Source organism: Staurois parvus, unplaced genomic scaffold (genome assembly GCF_062004578.1).
Source record: "Staurois parvus isolate SC_StPar_1 unplaced genomic scaffold, SC_StPar_1.0 ptg000147l, whole genome shotgun sequence".
Taxonomy (NCBI): domain Eukaryota; kingdom Metazoa; phylum Chordata; class Amphibia; order Anura; family Ranidae; genus Staurois; species Staurois parvus.
Window position 1 is genome coordinate 22,531,744 of NW_028317943.1, and position 23,108 is coordinate 22,554,851.

The following is a 23,108-nucleotide window of genomic DNA, read 5'->3' on the forward strand; positions in this document are numbered from 1 at the left end:
AGCATGGTGTGCATGCCGAGTCTGGCAAGGGATTTAAAAAGGATCAACCAGTTAGTTAAAGTCAATCATTCCACTGAAAGGAAAATAATCCACAAGTGGCGTAGATTTAAAAGGACTGCTAACTGGCCCAGGACTGGCTGGCCCAGCAAATTCATCCCAAAAGCTGACCATCTAAGGCCATAAGAAGTCTACAAGAACCCTAAAATGTAATTACAGAACCTGCAGATAACATCTGCAACAGTTGGTGTCAAAGTGCATGCATCTACAGTCAGAAAGAGATTGCGCCAAATAAACCTGCATAAAAAAGTATGCCAGGAAAAAAAGTTTTTACCATTCAAAAAAGCATCAAGACTAGTTTGCCATTGATCATATGGAGACCAGGCCTTCTGGAACAATGTGCTGTGGACTGATAAAGATAGAGTTGTTTGTCCACAATAATGGTAGAAATGTTTAGCCCACCCAGAAGACGTTTCTGGAGAAGAACCAGATATCAACTGTAAAGCATGGTGATAAATAGGTTATGGTTTGGGGTTCCTTCCGCTTTAATGCCTGGGTAGTTTGCAGTTATTGAGTGAATTTTGCATATTATTAAAGTCTGCTTGATAAGAACATAAGGTCAATTGTCTAAGAGTTGAAGCTGAACTATAGCTAAACTGACCTGGTTATACTAAGCCATGTACAACCCTATAATAGCGCAATCATATCCTTCTCAATTATATATCACAGTATGTGTCTACTAAAACTTGCTGAATCATGTACACTTACCATTACCATGGAACTTAAAAAGAGGCTGCCTCATTTACAACACGTCACAACGATTACCAAAATGAGAGGAATTCCGATTTGTTGACCATTTTACGTACTGTATACAAAAACCACAGCCTCTAAACGCATTTACTCCCATTAAACTTATAAGTGGCTTCTCTTGTAAAAAATAATAATCTGAGTAAGCTTCTGTAGGGACATGCTGCATGCTCCAAGCAGATACCACATACAGTGTGCACAAATAATAATGTTTTTATTAGGAGAATCTCCATTCTTATGGCATGTAATGAACATCTCAAAATGATATGATGTTCATATTACTATACTTGTAAAACTCTCAAGGATACCTCAAAATAGGACACACACACACACACACACACACACACACACACACACACACACACACACACACACACACCCCCCTGTGCAGTAAGTCCATCTGTGAAATTTCCATGCTACTAAATAATGCATGGTCAACTGTTAGTGGTATTATAACAAAGTGGAAGCACCTGGGAACAACAGCAACTCAGCAATGAAGTGGTAGGCCATGTAAAATTACAGTGCAGGGTCAGCACATGCACAGTGCCCAGAAGTCGCCAACTGTCTGCAGAGTCAATGGCTAAAGACCTCCATACTTCGTGTGGCCTTCAGTTTAGTACAACAGTGCGTGGAGAGCTTCATGGAATGGGTTTCCATGGCCGGCCAACTGCATCAAGCCTTAGATCACCACATGCAATGCAAAACGTCGGATGCAGTGGTGCAAAGCATGCCACCATTGGTTTCTAGAGCAGTGGAGATGTGTTCTCTGGAGTGACAAATCACTCTTCTCTGCCTGGCAATCCGATGGACATGTCTGGCTTTGGCGGTTGCCAGTAGAACGGTACTTGCATGACTGCTTTGTGTAAGGTGAAAGTTTGGTGAAGGGGGGATTATGGTGTGGTGTTGTTTTTCAGGGGTTGGGTTTGGTCCCTTAGTTCCAGTGAAGGGAACTCTTAGCAGAGCATTCTGGACAATTTCATGCTCCCAACTCTGTGGGAACATTTGGGGATGGCGCCTTCCTGTTCCAACATGACTGCACACCAGTGCACAATGTATGGTTCATAAAGCCATAGATGCACACATTTGGTGTGGAGGAACTTGACTGGCCTGCACAGAGTCCTGACCTCAACCTGATTAAAGTTGAGACTGCAAGCCAGGCCTTCTCCTCAAACATCAGTGCTTGACCTCACAAATGTGCTTCTGGAAGAATGGTCAAACATTCCCATAGACACACTCTTAAACCTTGTGGACAGCCTTCCCAGAGGAGTTGAAGCTGTCATAACTGCAAAGGGTGGGCCAACTCAATATTGAACCCTATGGACTAAGACTGGGATGCCAAAGTGTGTGTAAAGGTAGGCATCCTAATACTTTTGGCAATATAGTGTGTGTCATATATATATATATATATACACACACAAACACACACACGCAAACGCACTAGGTGGAAAGTGAACCTCTGTTCATTATAAATTTCTTATACCAAAAATAGACATGAGAATATGAGACTAAATGTGATTTGGTCCCCAAAATAAAAATAGTTCACTATTTTACCCCTGTAGGGAAAATATAAAACACCCACCTGTACTGCTGCCTGCGCCATTATTCCATTATATTGCAGAAAGCCACCACTGGAAGAATCTCATAAATATGACACTTCCAGGTTTGCTGGTCCTGCCCGCCAGCCACTATGTCACTACAGGATACTGCAGTTAAAAAGCAGCGAAAGGAAATACAGCACACGGTCAGCAGCGGACCAGGTATCTGGCCCCATCAGAACCCTCAGATTCAAAAGATTCTTCCATGAATGGCTTCTCTGCAATACAGTAGTGAATAGCAGCGCAGGCAGCAGAACATTGCGTATTAAATATCTTCTTTGCAGGGAGTACATTGTGAAATATCTTTATTTTCACTACACAATTGCTTAAAGTATATTAGTGATTCAAGGTATGAGACCTATAAGCGACTCTTATAAATGTCTACCTTCAGTTTAAATGATTTATAGTAAATATAGGTTCACTTTCATTTAACATTTATCAAAAAGGGTTACTATTATAAAAATGTTGTTTCCACAGCTATGCAATGATACACGCGCATGGGTTTAGCCATATTTTCTAATTCCATAAGAAAGCTTCTCTTCTTCAACAGGATAAAAATGATTGTTTTACTATACTGCTTTCTTTTACTGCCATTTGTTTCCTGTTTTGGAGATTTTCCCCTCAATCTGTGTAAATATTGGAAGTAAAGGGAAATTTCTCCAATGAAGACATAGGCAAAAAACCGCAGAGAGCCCTGCATCCACACAAGCAATGTGGATGCAGGGGTGTCCCCCCACCGCACTATTGTTTTTGGACAGTGAGGACTCCCCCCTCCCCCCCCCACCTGACAATACACAGATTAACGCTGCAGCAGCTGATCAAATGCTGGTTTTCCAGAAGGACTGACGAACAGACACAGGGACACAGACAGAATTTCGGTATGTGTGTACCCAGCTTAAAATAAAATCCTGACTGAAATTTGTACTTTTCTCCATAGCTAGGATGGGAGACAAAGCAACAGACAGTTAATAAAATCTCTCCAATGGGGTTACAGACAAACAAATTGAAAATGGAAAAACTCTTCCCCACTCTACCCAAACGAAGAAAAATAAATTATATATATATATATATATATATATATATATATATATATATATATATATATCAGATCTTGTTTAACAATGAAATAAAAGAAATAAAAATTAAAAAACATAAAAATGCATATATGAAAACACAATGAACATGCAAGAATGTGAAAATCTATCACATCTTGATTTAGACAAGTGCGCTCAATTAAAATTCATTATAGTTTCTCCTTAAAGAGCAACTCCACTTCTACTATGAAAAAACACTACCCTTTGGGTGAGCAGTGTACATTGCAGGGATTTTAACAAACTTTGCTGCAGATTCCTACCTGTTTGTGCTCTTAAAAAAAAGCTGTTTGGTTATATCAATGCCTAAAGTTAATCTGTATGGAAGTGATTTTTTTTAATATTAATCAATTGATGCACCTGCAGGGTTCTAATGAGGAAAGCTGCAGCGTGAGCATCTCTTTATAAGTGATTAACCCTTTGGGAGTATCTCACCAAAAAAGATTTTAGGCATCCTCTGCAACAAAAATGTCAGACTTGTATCTTAGCGCAGAGTTCTTCATCTAAGCAGGAAATTGCATTTTTGGTGGTGTTCTGTGCACAAACTCTGTACAGAACACCTCCACATCCAGACTTCTGGGAAGATCAACCTCTTTCCTACCAGGGCCAGAGTCCATGTGCACACCCTGATCTGCCTCCTTTGCAGCCTCATCTCCATCTTGTTGGCTGAGGCCAGAGGGATCGGCTTCCTGACACCAAAAAACAGACTTCTGAGGCTGAGCCCCTGTTCATCAGTGAAGGTCTTGGTGCAGCGCCTCTGAATGCCCACCAACAGCTGCCACTTGCAAGAAAAGGAACCCCCGCTCCTGTAATCCAGGCTGTCAGCCATTTCTATTATGTCCACCCGCCATCATCATATCAAAGAAAGTGAAATCACCTACGGCTTCTGAGATGGGCTATGGGCGCCGCTGAGAGGATACCTCCAGGTAGCCCCCCTGCAAGCCAGGTACCTCACCAGCCTGTAAACAGCTGGGACAAGCGCTCCACTAGAGCTTCCACACTGACAGTTGCCTTCCCCACGACATGTAGGAGCCACCTAGGACAGAAAAAAAAAACACCACAGGGAGAGGGGGTCCCCACATTGCTCCTAGGTGTCCCAGAATTCCAAGATTCCACAAGCCACAGATACCCTCCCCCCCATCCCTCCAGGTCCACTGTCCCTGTTCAGATAGTCCTTTGCCCGGATGGCCCCTGCCACCTAGCTCGAAGGCCTGACAGAAAAAACAACCATCCCTGTGATCCTGTCTGGCCAGAGGAAAAACTCATATTAAAGGCCTGGGGATGGACTCGGGCTTTTTATAGTAATTTGAATCATGCGTTTTCTCTTCAAGATGGGAGGAGCCTCTCTCACATAAGCCATCCAGGAAGATGACTTGGGAAATTACATTTCTGATGGTGTATAGTTTGCCTCCAGGTTGCCATATTGCAGTCAATTTTACAGAAACTTACAGTGCTGCAGATTGAAAAGGAAAGATCATTTTAAATAACTTTCAATTACAATATGGCTTGAGCAGCAATTGTATATGGTATATTTTTTTCTATTTTTGCTATATTTTCCCCACATAAGTGGAGTTACCCTTTAAAGCCTCATGCACCAGTGTGCCAAAATACAGGCATCCAGATGTGTTTGGAGCGCATTTCTAAAGGCATCTGTAACGTTTACTATGTCTGTTTACTATGTCTGAATTCACACCTAGACTCTAAGGTTTGTCTAAGTGCATTCAGTCTGTCTGTGCTTACACAAAGAAGAATTTTGTGGGTCCCAGGACTGTTCAGCCTAGTATTTTGCAATTAAACACATATAAATCCAAGTACACCTAGATGCAGGAAATATGTTGTTTATAGTTCCTAGATCAATTTCTCCTGTATAGAGGCGAATATGAGAAAAGACAAAAACAAAAATCAGATTAGGTTGAACAAATGTTTACTCTTGCAGCAGTGAACTGAAAAACAAACAGTATAGGTGCACACCAAAACGGTACCTAAGCCTCCCTCTAAAAAATAACAAAAAAAATACATCATGAAGATATCATGAATAACCTATGAAGATAGGCATGTGCATTTTGTTTATTATTTTTGTACATTGATCACATAAATATTCAATTTACTGAGTATTTAGCTGGTTTCTTTAAAAAATACTGCCAAGATAAACAAAATGTCCTTATTGGGTCTCACCTGTAAATCAAATGACTCATACCTGCCTTATTTGTTTTCTTGTGCCAGTATCAAAAAACTGTTGCGGGAGAATACAGAGCCGCAGGAGAACAAAGGAAAAACAGGATATCGCTGACCACTCCTGAAGTAATAGATGCCTGGCTGCCATTCTGATCTTGTTGCTTTACAGTGGTAGGAAACCCTTACACATACCCACTGAAGTGCCTGGACTCTGATACACGGAGATCAAACAAATCCTCCTACATACATTGTACCTGTTTGTATCCAGTCTTCATTTTTCTTCATCTGTTCAAAGGGCTGAATTTATAAAGCTTGTCTGAGATTTCAGAAAACTGGGGACAGGGAGCTGAAGTTACACACTGCAGAGCTCTGTGAGTGGAGCTCTGAGAGCTGATTGGAGGGAATAGACACAGAAACAAAGCCGAGGCTGTCAATCTGTTGGAGCTCCCTCCCGTCACCATTTTTCTATTGGGCGTTGGGAAAACTTGTCAGATGTGGTTTATGCTGATAGCAGAGGAACGAGGCAGCAGACAGAAATGACACTTGGTATTCTTAAAGTTATATTAAAGGCTCAGGGTTTTTTTTTTTGTTTTTTTTTAACCACCTCCTGCCTGCCATATAAGGAAATGACGGGCGCAAAGCGGTTCTCTCGTTCTGGAAGGACGTCATATCGCATCCTCCCACTCTAACCGCGCGTGCGCGGCTCCAGGGGCACACCGCACGGCTATCGGTGGTGCGCTGTGTCCCTCAGACACAGCGGATCACTGATCAATGGAAAGAGCCAAAGACATCAGCTGGTCATGTGATCAGCTGTGTCCAATCACAGCTGATCGCATGCAAATAAGTAAATGTCGGTTATCGGCATTTCTCTCCTCATGAGCTGTCACGCTGACAGCTTGAGAGGAGAGCTGGTAATCTGCATTACTCAGAGGGGACATGTACACTGATCACCAGTGCCCTGATGATCAGTGTAGCCCCAGCAGTGCCACCTGTCAGTGTCCATCAATGCCAGCTGTCACTGCTCATCAATGCCACCTGCCATTGCCCACCAATGCCACATCAATGTCACATATCAGTGCCACCTATCAGTGCGCGTCAGTGCCACCTATCAGTGATGCCTTTCAGTGCTACCCATCAGTGATGCCTGTCAATGCCCATCAGTGCCAGCTCATCAGGGCCTGTCAGTGCAGCTTATCAGTGCTCATCACTGCAGCCTCATTAGCGCACATCAGGGAAGGAGAAAAATCACTTATTTACAACATTTTATAACAAAAACTAAGAAAAAAAGTTTTTCAAAATTTTCAGTTGTTTTTGGTTTGTTTAGCAAAAAATAAAAAACGCAGAGGTGATTAAATACTACCAAAAGAAAGCTCTGTCTCAAAAAAAATGATAAAAATTTCATATGAGTACAGTGTTGCATGACCACGCAATTGTCATTCAAAGTGTGACAGCACTGAAAGATGAAAATTGGCCTGGGCAGGAAGGCGGTATAAGTGCCTTGTAGGCAAGTGGTTAAATATCAAACATATCATACTTACCTGGAAAAACCATTGCACAATCCTTCACTTCTTGGGTCCCCTGCCGGCATTCCTGATCTCTTCCTCTGCTCTACTTGTGCATGCTCGCTCCCAAACCCAGCTCTGTGTGTCTATAAGACACACAGAGTATAGCTCATCCCTGCTCACTCCTCACTGGCTGTGACGGACAGCAGTGGAAGCCAATGGCTCCCCCTGCAGTGTCTCAGCCAATGAGGAGAGAGGGAGGATCCTGTGCACAGCGCAGGATTGAGATTGGGTTTAGACAAGTATTACAGGGGCTAGCTGCACACAGAAGGTTTTGTTTTGCCTTCATGCAGCCTTTACAGCCACTTTAACTGAGACAAGTACACACTACAGAGGGATATGCTTTGTTCATATTTCATGTCTAGGGTTTACAACCACTTTAACACTTAACCTGTTTTGAATCAACTTAGAAAGTGTTTAGAACTGTACTCTAAGTACATATAAAAGACAAACATTACTGCAGCTCTGTAATGAATACATCACTAAGTGTATTTTTGTAATTTCAGGTAGCGTAATATCTAAATTTGACTTTTCAGCTTCCTGTAGATTTGGTACAATAGATATGGAGTGTGATAGGGATAAGCAGCACAAGGAACATGTCAATAAAAGGAAAGAACAGCTTCAAAAAAATAAGCATGGTGCTGCTTTTCCTTTATAGTTGGGTCACAGGCTGGAGACGGATCCATGATAGTCTAAGGGCAGAAAAGAGTCATTTCTGTGTGCTGCTGCTTCTTCCTCTGCTATCAGCATGAATCACTTCTTACAAGTTTTCCTGACATCAAGAGAAAAAAGGTGACAGGGGAGGGACCTCCAGCAGATTGACAGCCTCAGCTCTGTTCCTGTGTGCTGTGTAGAGGGAAATGTGTCTCTCCCCTCCAATCAGCTCTCAGAGGTCTCCTTACTGAGCTCTGTAGTGTGTAATTTCAGCTCTCCAACCCCTGTTTTCAGACAGTTCAGACAAACTTTATAAATTCAGCACTTTGATCAAATGTAGAAAAGAGAAGAAATCAAATAAACAGGTACAATCTAGGTAGGAGGAGTTGTATCATCTCTCTGTTTCACCTGAGGCCAGACACTTCACTGGGTAATATGCAAGGGTTTACATTCACTTTAAAGTGTATTTTTTAAAAAATATTTCCACTTGATAAATCGCTGAGCAAATATCGTGTAACTTAAAAAAATTGCAACCACTGTTGTTTTTTTTTTCTCCAGGGCCTTTGTTTTCAGAGATTTTAGAATGTTTGGGGGCTCTAAGTAATTATCCAGTAAAAATAAAATGCATATTTTTACATATATGTGAGAAGTGCCAGAATTGGCTTTGGCAGCAAGTTACATTTTTGATCAGGAAGACAGTGCGGGAACTAATATTTTAACCCCTTAACGCCGACCGTACGCAAATATGCAGCCTTGCGGCGGTTGGGCCTTGATGCCGAGTGGTCGCATATTTGTGTACCAGTTGAAAACACACAAAATAAACACAGAACATATGTTGGTGTCTTACGGAAAGGTCCCGATCTCCCCTTGAGATCGGGACCTTTTCCGAACATGTGCCCACCGTGACAGCGAATCACGGCAGTCACATGACTCTAAAACCCCGCCCCACCTCCCGGCATCTAAAACCCCTTAAAGGGCTGGGAGGCGCCGGCGTGAAGAGGTTAAGATGGATAGGTCAGTAATGGCAGCCTATACAATGTCCACTTAAAAGGTTTCCTTCATTGCTGCCCAGACCCAGAGTGAAGAAGGTACTGAAATGCACTCCCAAACTGCTGCCTGCTCAGACCACAGTGACAGGCCTTCTCCTTGGACCAGATATCACACTGAAATTCACAGATCTTAATGGGGCATTTGAAGCTGTGGTTTTCAATGAACAAAATCGTATAAACACAGAGCCTAAAGCCTATGCCACACTAGCTTTTCTAGCACTATTGACAGTATCACTAAGGCTCAACTCAGCTTCTGTGTCATCAGTTCCTTGTTTCCAGTAAAGCCAAGTACCACAGCTGCATCAATAGCAAACAACATTCTGTAGCGATTCAGCCAGTGAGGCGGATTTTTTTTTTAGGGAAAGCGGTAGGTAACTTTCAAAGATTCTGCTGCTGACAACATGTCATTAGTAACAGAATCACTAGTGTGATATTAAGAATCAGCATAGCTCCATTGCTTCAAAAGGTTTGGGCATTGCCCAAACTGATCACGTATTTGCAGAGGCCCTTCAAGTAGTTCTGATGTGATACACCCTTTATGTGGAACTATGGGCAAAATCAAAAATGACATATGATGCAGTCTGTCACTAGCATTAACACAGTAACCTTGTAATTGCACTGAGATACCATTTCACCTGCTGATTCAGCCATTAAGTCTGTTATTTTTCAAGTTCATTTAACAGACCAAACTGTCCAGCAAAACTAGCAGTACAGGAGCTGGGACAAACCATGTACTACTGACCAGGGTGCTTACAAAAGCCATCTGCAAAAAAACTGCATCTGTAACTGCTTAAAGTGATTCTAAAGATTTTTTTTTTTTTTAAATACAAATGTCATACTTACCTGCTCTGTGCAATGGTTTTGCAAAAAGCAGCCTCCATCCTCTTCTCAGGACCCTGTTGCAGCTCCAGGCTCCCCCACCAAGTGCATAGAATGCATGAAGGTAAAAAAACCTTTTGCCTTTGCAAACACTTTAATGAAAAGCAGAATGGAGTTAGGATTTAGTTTGAGTATAATACTATGATTGTTGGCATGAAAAAATGCCCTTTTTACTTCATGAAAACCACAGTTACTTGACACTCCAGTCCCAAGTCTTCTCTCTTCTGTGTACATGAGGCATCGTCCTTCTTCAGGTGAACACAACACTGCCTGTGTGACACCGACACTTCCTACTGGCTATCCAGTAACAGGACTCCTCTCAGGATCCAGAAGAGGAGTGATGTAATCACAAGGGAACTGTTGGATATTGGCCAGCACAGAAACTAATGGTAGACCGAAATGAAAATTCTGGACTGAAACCAAAAATTCAGGATGCACTTGGCATCCAACAAAAACCGAAATGGACAGTTTTTGAAAACAAATATTTTTTATATATATCCAGTAGTGAGTATATATATATATATATATATATATATATACACACAATATATATATATATATATATATATATATATATATATATATATATATATATATATAAAATGTGCATTTATTATTTTTTTTGTTGCAGGAGCCTGGAAATCATTGCACCAGCTATCAGCAGATCACTGGTGCCATGCCAGACTCCTACAGACCAGTCAGTATAGCTGCTTGCCCATACATCCTGTACGAGCAAGCCGATACACTATGACAGGAAGAATCATTGAACTACCATAGCACTCACAGTGCCGTGGTAGTTCATTGAGAACTACAAGCTGATCAGCGCTTAGGCTGTCCGGACAGAATAATCTGAATGAGCGGCATGGCTAGCTGTCAAAGCGGGTGAATGGCGGCAAGAAATTTTGTAACATTTTACACCATGAATATGGATGTAAAAAAGGTAAACTTGTCCTTTAAAAAAAAAAAAAAGCAGATAACCCTATGTTCGGTCGATAATTTTCACCAGCCGATATATATCGTTGCATCACAAATGGAATCAGCAGCAGAGCTGGTTTAGTGGCCGCCAACACCTGCACCAGCGAGGAACCCAAACATTGAATACAAGGCCTCATTTACACAAGGTGTACTAAAGCATACACCCTGGAGGGCCGTGTTTACCCACATAGCTGTTTCATGCATCCCATACAGCCAATTTCATTGATGTCTGCATTCGGGACTGTGCACCCATGTGGATGTCAGATTGGGAGCGGCATCTATGTCCATGCAGCCTCTGTGTCCCAATTGACATCAATGGGAATGCCTGCAGTGGGATGCACAAAACACATGTCCATACCTGTGCAGATAAACAGAGCCCCCAATGAACATACACTTTAGTATGCCCCATGGGGATGAGACCTTACTTGCTTCATCAGTTGCAAGAAAACATTTAATGTTTCATTCACAGCATACGTGCCGAAAAACTGATGGAAAAACCGCGCTTGCAGAGACATCAGTTTTCATGTGCATTTCAGTGAGTTTTTTTTTTCACGCTGCAGATCCTTGCACAGAAAGAATCCACATGTGATACTAGTGTTGTGGTGTGAACAGGCCACATAGAGAACAACTGTTTTCTTTGTGCCCTTGCAGAATGCGTGCAGAAAAACTCATGTCTCTGCATTATGGTGTGAACGTGGCCTAAAGCGGAACTAAACCCAACAATTTAACCTTCTTAGCGGTATTCCCGAGTGTAACTCAGGGTAAAATTTCTATACCAAAAGCGGTAACCCCGAGCTACACTCGGGCTTACCATGCGGTGCTGCTCTGGGGGTCCCTGCAGCACTTACCTTGTCCTTCGCTCCCGCGATGTGTCCCCTGCAGCGTCCCCGGCTTCTGTGTTCCGGTCCCTGTGACGTTGGGACGTACGGGCGCCAGAACCGGCGGGAAATTTGAAATTTTTTAAAAATGTCATTTTTGCTGTCATTGCTGTTTCAATGCATTTCACATATATTTTGTCCCTACTGCTTTGTCCTGTGCCCTGCCTGCATTTTGAATGTTCTTTCTGCCTGGAAACTTAGAAAAGTCCATGGCGTCCAAAAAGCGTCCCTTTACGTCAAAAGCGGTTTTAGAGCAGCGATAGTAAATCAGAACCACTTGCAGAATTGAGTGATGATTTGTGGGGAAATTCGTCATCAGACACTGAAAACGATTTTGCGACTTTGCTCAGCGATGTGCGAATTTGCCTCTGTATTTCAAATTTCAGTGTTTTTGGTTTGATTATATTATTGAATTAAATTTATTATTATTATATTATTATTTTTTATGATTATTAAATTATAATTTATGATTTCGTGTTTCAAATTTTATCATATCCGGAATGCTTAATAGACTCTTGTTCGGACAGATTTCAGTGAGTTATTCCTAAAAATACAGCCTACAATAAAAAACTACATATTTCCATGCAAAAAAATGGTACCGCTTTCAGCACAAAAAATCGGAAAGAATCATACCGCCAAGGAGGTTAATGGTTTCAAAAAACAGTTACATTCCCAGTATGCCAGGAATGTTGTCACATTTGCTTGTGTTCTTAACCAAACTGTCATACCATCAAATGGTTGGTGTCATAACTGTTCACATGTGCAGCATCATGGCAGTTGCAGATCAAACTGAGGCCAAGATGGCATCTTTCTTGGCTGAAAAGCATAGGAGAGTTTAGTGCCGCTTTAACTGCAAATTCCTCTTTTTTAAAACATATCTAAACCCAAAATCAAAAATGTAACATATTTCAGCTTACCAGTCCATAGATGTGGTGGCTGAATTAATTGTGGTTTTGAAAGATTTTTTTTTCACCTGAAGATCTGGCCAGTAACACACTTTCTGTCTTATGGTTCACTTACACAGCCTCAAATGTTGGTGTTTCTTAATCAGTAAAATGTTTTTTTTTGCGGACCAGAATGCAGAGTGAGATCATCCTGCACCAACCAATGAAGATGGCTGAAAACTGGCACACAAAAGAAGATGCCAGCAAGGGATGGGGACGGTTGGAGGAAACAGTACAGATGCCTTGCGTTTCCTTGCATCTGCTTTAAAGTGGAGTTCCAGTTGAATAAAAAAAAAAATAAAAGTCAGCAGCTGCAAAAACTGTAGCTGCTGTCTTTTAAAATACAGATACTTACCTGTCCCTCGTTCCAGCTGTGTCCTCAACATGGCTGGTTTCACTGGCCATCTTTTCTCCCCAGCGCCGGCATCTTCAGTGTGGGCACCCAGCTGTGACAGCTTGCGGCTTCAGAGCCGGGTGCCCACTGAGCATGCGCGAGTAGCCCTGCACTTTGTGAATGGTCCCGTAGTCCTCTGGGACCTGTCATGTGTTCTAGAAGACTACGGGGAGGGAGGGGGGGAGGACAACTTCCGCGTCTGATCGCCTTAAGCCACAGGTGGCAAACACAAGGCCCGCGGGCCGAATCCGTCCCGTCAAGCCTTGTCATGTGGCCTGCTCAGCAGCCGCCACCTCCTGTTCTCACCATCTGCTTTCTGCTGTCATGGAACAGGTCTCCTTAGCAACAGAAGTAAAAACTTCCTGCTCTCTCCTCCTCAGTCCCGCAAGTGGCATCGGCTTTCTGTGTAGCTGAGCGCATGCACGGTTGGTCCGGCATAGCCTGTGTGTCCTTCTCTATCCAGTGGGCTTAATCCTGTGGGTGGGCTTTTGAGTACTTGCTGCACCCAACAGTGGCCATGAAGAGAGGCAGTGTTGTAAAAACCATCTTGCATCTGAGTGCAATTGCTTTTGATGGTTTTGTTAGTGAGCACATCCCATACCCTGCACTGTGCGTAGCGCACCCCTAAACCCTGCACACGGTAAGTAGCGCACCCCTAAATCCTGCACACCGTACGTAGCGCACCCCTAAACCCTGCACCCTTAAACCCTGCACACCTTACATAGCGCACCACTGAGCCCTGCACACCGTACATAGCGCACCACTGAACCCTGCACACTGTACATAGCGCACCACTGAACCCTGCACACCGTACATAGCGCACCACTGAACCCTGCACACCGTACATAGCGCACCACTGAACCCTGCACACCGTACATAGCGCACCACTGAACCCTGCACACCGTACATAGCGCACCACTGAACCCTGCACACCGTACTTAGCGCACCACTGAACCCTGCACACCGTACATAGCGCACCACTGAACCCTGCACACCGTACATAGCGCACCACTGAACCCTGCACACCGTACATAGCGCACCACTGAACCCTGCACACCGTACATAGCGCACCACTGAACCCTGCACACCGTACATAGCGCACCACTGAACCCTGCACACCGTACATAGCGCACCACTGAACCCTGCACACCGTACATAGCGCACCACTGAACCCTGCACACCGTACAAAGCGCACCACTGAACCCTGCACACCGTACATAGCGCACCACTGAACCCTGCACACCGTACAAAGTGCACCACTGAACCCTGCACACCGTACAAAGCGCACCACTGAACCCTGCACACCTCACATAGCGCACCACTGAACCCTGCACACCTCACATAGCGCACCACGGAACCCTGCAGACCTTACATAGCGCACCACTGAACCCTGCACACCGTACATAGAGAACCCCTAAACCCTGCACACCGTACATAGAGAACCCCTAAACCCTGCACACCATACATAGAGAACCCCTAAACCCTGCACACCGTACACAGAGAACCCCTAAACCCTGCACAAAGTATGTAGCGCACTACTGAACCCTGAAGATAGTCGGCCCTTTGAGGGTATCCATACTGCTGATGCGGCCCCTGATGAATTTGACACCCCTGCCTTAGGCAATCGCAGCAGAGGTGGGAGTGGGTACCTGTCAAATTCGGGTACCCGCTCCCCAAAGGTGCCAATCCTTAATGGGGAACAGGGGACAAAGACTTAAGGAGGAACTTCCTCTTTTGGCTGGAGCTCTGCTTTAACTTTTGAAATCACCTCCTTCTATTAGCATCTGCCGGTAAGGACATTCACTTTATTTGTCCTGATGGTCATTATTGCTAGATTTGAAAGAGAGAAAAATCTGAAAAGATCGTTGACACCAGAACAGGAACAGAGTGCAAATCTTCCAATAGGGGCACTTGTTACAGTAGCATTTCACTCACTTCCTGTTGTTTGTACAAGACAGGCAGTACAAGGAAATCTATCCAATGGGACACAGTTTGGTAAACAATAACCTGACATTGGCTTGAACCCATCCTACTCTATCCAAAAATGAAAATAAGTTTTGGATCTAGATGTAATTGAAGAGATCGTCTAATATACAAGCATGGCCATTGAATGGCAGATAAGCCATGCAAGTTTGTATGAGAGAGAAGTGTCAGGCTAGAAGCCATGGAGTGAGCTGAGTCATCCTGAGTATTAATGATGATCGGAGCTGGCCCCTGATCACTATGCCTCAGGATGAATCGCCTTGTATGAACTCAGCTAATCGGCTCATGGAGGGGGAGGGGATGGGGACATGGTGACAGGAGGGGACATGGTGACAGGAGGAGGCACACACGGATACAAGTTGAAGGACTCCAGCAGACTCCAGCCTGCAGCAGGACAGTATCTGGAGTGGACGCCCTCTGTCTAACCCCACAGGGCGGAATGTAAACACGGAGCGCCTGCAGCAGGCAAGCCTCCCTCACACACAATGCCAGCAGCGCCTTCACCCACCAATGACGTGACAGCAAGCCCCCTGGTATCCCCACCTCACAGCACGGCAATGGCACACGGGTGACCCCGGACATTTACCTGTCTGAGAACAACGGCCAATACCAGCCACAGGAGTCCTGCCCGAGACCGCGCAGCGCGTTCCCCACAAAGGCAGGCAGGTGCACTGCACGACACCGGCTGGAACCGCCTGTCTCACGTCACGGGGCACGGGCCACCAATCAGAACGCGGAGGGCTGTTGCACCTGCGTCCACGCCGTCCATTGTTCCAATTGGAGAAGCCGGGCGAGTGTGGCTGGCGTGACGTCAGCGGGTGCCGTGCTCTGGCGTAACCCAGAGCAGGCCGTGGTGTGTGTAGCGGAGTCGGTGAAGGAGAGGCAGTAGTACAGTACAGAGCCTGTTCATGTACCCATCCTTACCTGGCTGGCAGGAGATGGAGTCATTGTAGAGAAACGTTCACACTGCGTGCTGGGCAAGTGCCTTCCCACTTTGTGTGTTTACAGGTGCTTCCAGATGTGCTGGTGTGAAATAAAGTTTTTGTTGCTGTATGTCATGTTAGTATTGGTGCACCGAAATGAATATTCTGGTACCGAAACCGAACATTCAGGATGCATTTGACCAAAAACCAAAAAGGACAGTTTTTAAAAAATAATATATATGTTTTGGAAAAATATACACTTTAATGATTTTAAAACAATATATACCCCGATTGTTTTGTAAAATATGAAAGATGATGTTACGGCGAGTAAATAGATACCCAACATGTCATGCCTTAAATTTGCGCATGGTTGTGGAATGGCGTCAAAGTACAGTACTTGAAAATCTCCATGGGTGAGCCTTTAAACATGTCTACAGGTTAGCAGTGTAATGTTACAGGGGAGTTTTAGAGGAACTGAATTCTCTCTTGAGAAGAGATTAAGGGGGGGGGGATATGATCAACATGTATAAATACATCAGTGGTTCTTATAGTGAACTCGGTGTAGAGTTATTCACCTTGAAGTCATCACAGAGGACAAGGGGGCACTCTTACGTCTGGAGGAAAAGAAATGTAATCTCCAAACATGGAAAGGGTTCTTCACAGTAAGAGCTGTGAGAATGTGGAATAGACTCCCTCAAGAGCTGGTTCTGAATTGTTGCTTCCTCTGATGTTTGTGGTAATACCGCACTTGTGTGGTGTGAACACCATTTACATATGGGGGCGTGCCCTACGTATGCTTTCACCACTACATAGTCTGGCTGAAAAAAGACAAAAGTTCATCCAGTTCTACCATTAAAAAAAAAAAAAAGTTATCCTATACCCACAGTTGATCCAGAGGAAGGCAAAAAAAACCCAGCAAAGCATGGTCCAATTTGCTCCTGAAGGGGAAAAAATTATTTCCGGTTCCCCGAGAGGCAATCAGATATTCTCTGGATCAACTTTACCTATAAATGTTATAGCCAGTTATATTCTGTATATCCAAGAAATAATCCAGGCCTTTTTTAAAGCAATCTACTGAGCTGGCCAGACCCAGCTCTTGAGGGAGTCTATTCCACATTCTTACAACTCTTACTGTGAAGAAACTTTTCCGTGTTTGGAGATTACATTTCTTTTCCTCCAGATGTAAAGAGTGCCCCCTTGTCCTCTGTGATGACCTCAGGATGAATAACTCTACACCAAGTTCACGTGTTGATCATATCCCCCCTTAATCTCCTCTTCTCAAGAGAGAATAAATTCAGTTCCTCTAATCTTTCCTCATAGCTGAACTCCTCCATACCTCTTATCAGTTTGGTTGCCCTTCTCTGTACTTTCTCCAGTTCCCCAATGTTCTTTTTGTTAATTGGTGCCCAAAACTGAACTGCATATTACAGATGAGGTCTTACTAATGATTTGTACAGGGGTAATATGATATCTCTCTCTCTGCGAGGACGGGGGCACTTTAATCTCTTTTTTTTTTAATTTAATTTAATTTGTTTTTTTTTACACTGTCCCTTTAAAAAAAATTGAATCACTTTTATTCCTATCATAAGGAATGCATGCATCCCTTGTGATAGAAAGAAGCAGTGACAGGTCCTCTTTATGGAGAGATGGGGTCAATAAGACCCCACATCTCTCATTTACAATGTAAAGCATTAGATCAAAAAAAGCATTGATCTAGTACAGTGGCCTCCAAACTACGGCTGGGGGCCGGATGTGGCCCTTTGCTTGCCCTTATCCGGCCCTTGGGGCACTATTTCTCCCAGTGATACAAGACACTATTCCTCCCACTGACACCAACAAGTGGGGCATAATTCCTGCTACTGACATCAAGAACAGTCACTATTCCTCTTGCTGAAACAAACCATGGAGCATTGTTCTTCCCACTGACACCAACAACGGGGCACTATTTCTCCAACCTCAACCAAGAATAGGGCGCTATTCCTCCCCTAATGCCAAAGATGCATTATTTACTTCTAATGACGCAGGACAAATTCTACTCCCAATGGCCATAGTCCAGCCCCCCTAAAGTCTGAAAGCCAGTAAACTGACCCCTGATCTAGTGCTTTAAAAAAAAAATGGCCTTGTTTACAAGGCGCCGGTACCGGAAGTGACCGCTCCGGTCCTCCAAGGGCATAAAGCTGAGTGGAGGCCATCTTTCCTTCATTTATCTCTATGCCCAAACGCCAAGATCGTTCGATGGTTTCTCAGGTAAGGCTGAGAACTACTGAGCGGTGGCAGCAGTGGGCGGGTGGCGGCAAGGGGGCGGGGATATTTTCCGCACCTGTATCGGTGCTTATTTTCATATCGGCCAACGGCCGATAGGGGTGTTTTTGGCCGAAACATTTTGGCAACCGAAATTTCAGTGCACCCCTAGATATTAGTACTGCTATACTAATGGTAATCCTGCTGCTATGTGAACATTTACTGTATTAGCATACCATTGAATGACCCCCACACTCGCCTGACCTAAATCCAATAGAACATCTCTGGAATATCATGTGATTAGGGGTTAGGAAGGGGTTAAAGTGGTTGTAAACCTCAGACATGAAGTATGAACAAAGCATATCCCTCTATAGTGCGTACTTGTCTTAGTCCAGAGCACTAATGTCATTTCTGTCTGCTGCCTCATTCCTCTGCTATCTGCATGTTTCACTTCTGAGAAGTTTTTATGACACTAAGAGAAAAATGGTGATGGGAGTGAGCTCTAGCAGATTGACAGCCTCAGCTCTGTTCCTGTCCCTTTCCTCCAATCAGCTCTTCTCACTGATATAACTTCAGATCCCCGCCCCCTGCTTTTCAGAGTTGAGGGATCTTATATAAACTCTGCACTTTGAATGGATGTAGGAGACAGAACGCTTCAGATAAACAGGTACAACTTATGTAGGAGGATTTGTTTCATCTCTGTGTATCACCAGAGGCCAATCACATCACTAGGTATTTACAATCACTTCAAAGCAGAACTTCACAGAAAAGGGGAAGTTCTGCTTGTTTGTATCGCCCCCTCCACTGCCACATTTGGTACTTTTGTTTGGGGGGGAGCGGGTGCTTGGTTTTAACAGGTACTCACTTTCTCTTCCGATCAGATCACCGCAATGATCTGTGCAGAAGTTCGGCTCCCTCCTCCTTCCCCCCGCAGCTTCCTGGGACATATAGTTTTTTTGGCTTGATTGCAGTAACTCATAACTTCATGTTTATTGACCATCCATTTGTGATATGGTATAATTAAAATACATTGCCTGAATGTATTACATCTTTCAGGAGGAATATACCAAGATGATCGTCATGTATTCCAGTAAGTACCCAATGCTACCTTCTTTGGTTTCCACCGGTTACTGCTGAAGTGGGCAGGCATCATATATAAATTGCTCTACATAAAGTTCCTTGTGTTCATCAGTTTATATACAACACTGAGTGTCACATACAGGTACCTACTGTTGCATATCCTTCATTAGACCATTATGACTGCTGCGAATAGTGCATACAAGACATGCACGCCGACATACCTTTATGAATAAAAGACACTTTTTCTCTTTTTTTACCTAGTGAAATTTAACTTTTTAAAATTAATGTTTGAAATATTTTATTGTCTAAAGTTTAATACTAAATAAAACAAGCAATTCAGTGGTTAATAACACTTTGCAATAATCTAAGCTATGGATAGTCTCTGCTAATACAGAGCAAATAAAGGCTGGCTTTCCAGGTAGGCACATTAATGCAGGCCATAGATGGGGAGAAAAACGGCCGATTTTTCGTCCGAAAATAAAACCGGCCGATTATCTTATCGTTAGTGGACGATTTTGTCAGCCGTTTTTCGTGTATTTTGGACTTTCAGATTATCGGTGATGTTGGAAAATTTTCGAAAAACGCCCGACTTTATCCTCATTGATGGTCAAAAACGAACGATCGTTTTCCGAAAAAGGATCACAAAGGCCACAAAATGACATCATTTCCCGTTATAGGTTACTCATTAATCGGCCGATTTTCGTAATAATTGATGGTCAGGTAAGTTTTTTAGACCGACCGATAGTTCGTTAATCGGCCGAAAATCTGCCGTTTTTCTCCCCATCTATGGCCTGCATTAGTCACTGTACAAAAACATAAGTGTTGTGCTGCTAGTAACATACACTATATTGCCAAAAGTATTGGGACACGTCTCCAAATCATTGGTTTCAGGTGTTCTAATCACCTCCATGGCCAAAGGTGTATAAAATCAAGCACCTAGACATGCAGACTTTTTCTAAAGAACAGAGGTATACCGCTCAGGCAAACAATCTAGATCAATCCACAACAGGTGCAGGCTCTGGTTCGCCACCACACACGATGCAATAGGAAGAAGGATCAGCCGCACTTTGGAGGATAGATGAATATAGTGTATATTTATTGATCTATAGGACACACAAAACACCAGGACATGACTATAGGACCTGTTAATGCGTTAACACAATCTCGTGCTTAATCAGACTTTTTCTACAAACATTTGTAATAAAATGGGTCGCTCTCAGGAGCTCAGTGAATTCAAGCATGGTACCGTGATAGGTTGCCACCTGTGCAGTAAGTTCATCCGTGAAATTTTCTTGCTACTAAACATTCCATGGTCAACTGTTAGTGGTATAACAACATGGAAGCAACTGGGAACAACAGCAACTCAGCCACGAAGTGGTAGACCACGTAAACTGACCGAGCGGGGTCAGCGCATGCTGAAGCGCACAGTGCGCAGAAGTCGCCAACTGTCTGCAGAGTCAATAGCTAAAGACCTCCAGACTTCATGTGGCCTTCAGATTAGCACAACAACAGTGTGTAGAGAGCTTCATAGAATGGGTTTCCATAGCCAAGCAGCTGCAGCCAAGCCTTACATCACCGAGTGCAATGCAAAGCATTGGATTCAGTGGTGTAAAGCACACCACTATTGGACTCTAGAGCAGTGGAGACGTGTTGTCTGGAGTGACTAATCACACTTCTCTGTCTGGCAATCCGATGGACATGTCTGGGTATGGCGGTTGCCAGGAGAATGGCACTTGCCTGACTGCATTGTGCCAATTGTAAAGTTTGGTGAAGGGGGGATTATGGTGTGGGTTGTTCTTCAGGGGTTGGGCTTGGCCCCTTAGTTCCAGTGAAGGGAACTCTTAGCAAAACATTTTGGACAATTTCATGCTCCCAACTTTGTGGGAACAGTTTGGGGATTGCACCTTGTCACAATCATGCCCACAGGGAGAGGCACAGTTCTCCATTTTGCTCCAAATGTCTGCATTGTGGTATTTCTCTTAAACTAATATGCAGTCACCTGAGAGGGGAAGATGTAGTATCGTGCATATAAGAGCCAGGCACAGGATCTCCCTGTAGTAAGAAGGCTTCATGTATCTCCTCATTCCCCCTCCCTCAGGAATGCAACCAGCGTATGATGCTGAGTCCCTGCCTAACAATTCTTTGCCAAATAAGGCTTGGCTTGTCCATTGTGGGAAGAGATTTTGGAGTAGAAAAAAGAAGCTGTTAGTTTTTGTGTGTAGTCAGAGAAGTGAGGACCGTCCTCGATGTAACATCTATCGGACAGAAAGCAAAGGAGAATCTCGCGGCAACAACGAATCCCAGTGTGAGACCAGAAATCCCTTTTTTTGCTCATCAGACTTGAAACTGCTTAACTCCAGGCATTTATTTGGCAAGTACTTATCTACCTAAACTTCTTTATGTTATCTGTTTGCTGTGCTGTTGTGCTCTGTATATATATATATATATATATATATATATATATATATATATTAATTACATTTTCTTTCTGTAAATATTCGTAATGCACCCCTTTAACCTTTTGGTAATAAATCTTACTTTCTGAAAGTGATGAATTGTTTCTATAGCTCTTAAGTGCAATTTACGAATCCCTGCCTCTAAAAAGAGCGCTACTATGAGTGTTTAACCCTCTGTATAACCGGTCTGTAGAGATAGCGGTATACTGTCAATTAACCAATCATCCTAGTGTATTGCTGAGTTTCCTCTTTCTCTGTATAAAAAGGAGGTGGCGGCAGTGTGAAAGGTTAATTGCGTAATTAACCTGACCCAGTAACAAGCGCATTCAGGCTGCCGGTACATCGATTGTGGTCCAATTAGCTGGAACATCGGTGTGCAGGGTGCAGCTGGGTGTGGCATTGTTACGCATGTGACAGCACAGTTTTAGATTGGCTAGTCCTTCGGTCACGAGTTTGGGGAGAAGGGCTGGGGTCTGACGCCGTGCCCGTCACACACCTTCCTGTTCCAACATGACTGGGCACCAGTTCACAAAGCAAGGTCCATAAAGACATGGATGAGCGAGTTTGGGGTGGAGGAACTTGACTGGCCTGCACAGAGTCCTGACCTCATCTCCAATAGAACACCTTTGGGATGAATTAGAGCGGAAACAAGCCAGGCCTTCTCATCCGACATCAGTGCCTGACCTCACAAATGCTCTTCTGGAAGAATGGTCAAACATTCCCATAGACACACTCCTAAACCTTGTGGGCAGCCTTCTCAGAAGAGTTGAAGCTGTTATAGCTGCTAAGGGTGGGCCAAATCCATATTGAACCCTACGGACTAAGACTGGGATGCCATTAAAATACATGTTCGTGTAAAGGCAGGCTTCCCAATACTTTTGGCAATATAGTGTATGCATACCAAATCCAACACTTGTGACTTTATCCGTGTAAAACAAACATATGAATCATACATAATTCGTTATAAATAAATATAGTTTCTTCAGCATATATATATTGGAACAGTTCCAGGAAACACTCTTCTTATTGAAAATTAAATGTGAATTCCTGTTGGTAAGTGATCCCACAATCCCAGTGCTGTCAGTCTTTGTATAAATCAATGTGCACCACCACACAGTAGATAGACTCTCACATTAAAACACTGACACATTATAATAGGTCAATGAACATGTTTCCCCTCCTCTGAGGGTGATTGTGTATAGGTTTCCCACAGGTCTTCGATTCCCTCTTATTTCCAATGATAATATGGGGTGTCAATATCCTCTGACCTCTGCTGTGCTGCTCTAAAGATTAGATAGGATCAACTCAGAACTGCAGGGAAGCCACTATAGTGTAGTAACTTAAAACCACAGAAAATGTATTTAAAATTGCACTCATATAAATCCAGTAATACCTGGCATGTAGGCAGTCAAAAAACTCCCAGAT

The 23,108-nt window shown here is 43.5% G+C and overlaps 1 protein-coding gene across 1 annotated transcript in view; it reads right to left on the minus strand.

Moving 5' to 3' along the window:
* The window catches only part of RAB3IP (RAB3A interacting protein), a 65,461-nt gene extending 49,741 nt beyond the window's left edge, over nucleotides 1-15,720 (minus strand). Inside the window, exon 1 of the mRNA XM_089674115.1 lies at nucleotides 15,570-15,720. The gene's annotated coding sequence lies outside the window, so the exon portion shown is untranslated. The remainder of the gene's footprint in view (nucleotides 1-15,569) is intronic.
* Nucleotides 15,721-23,108: the final 7,388 nt, after the last annotated feature.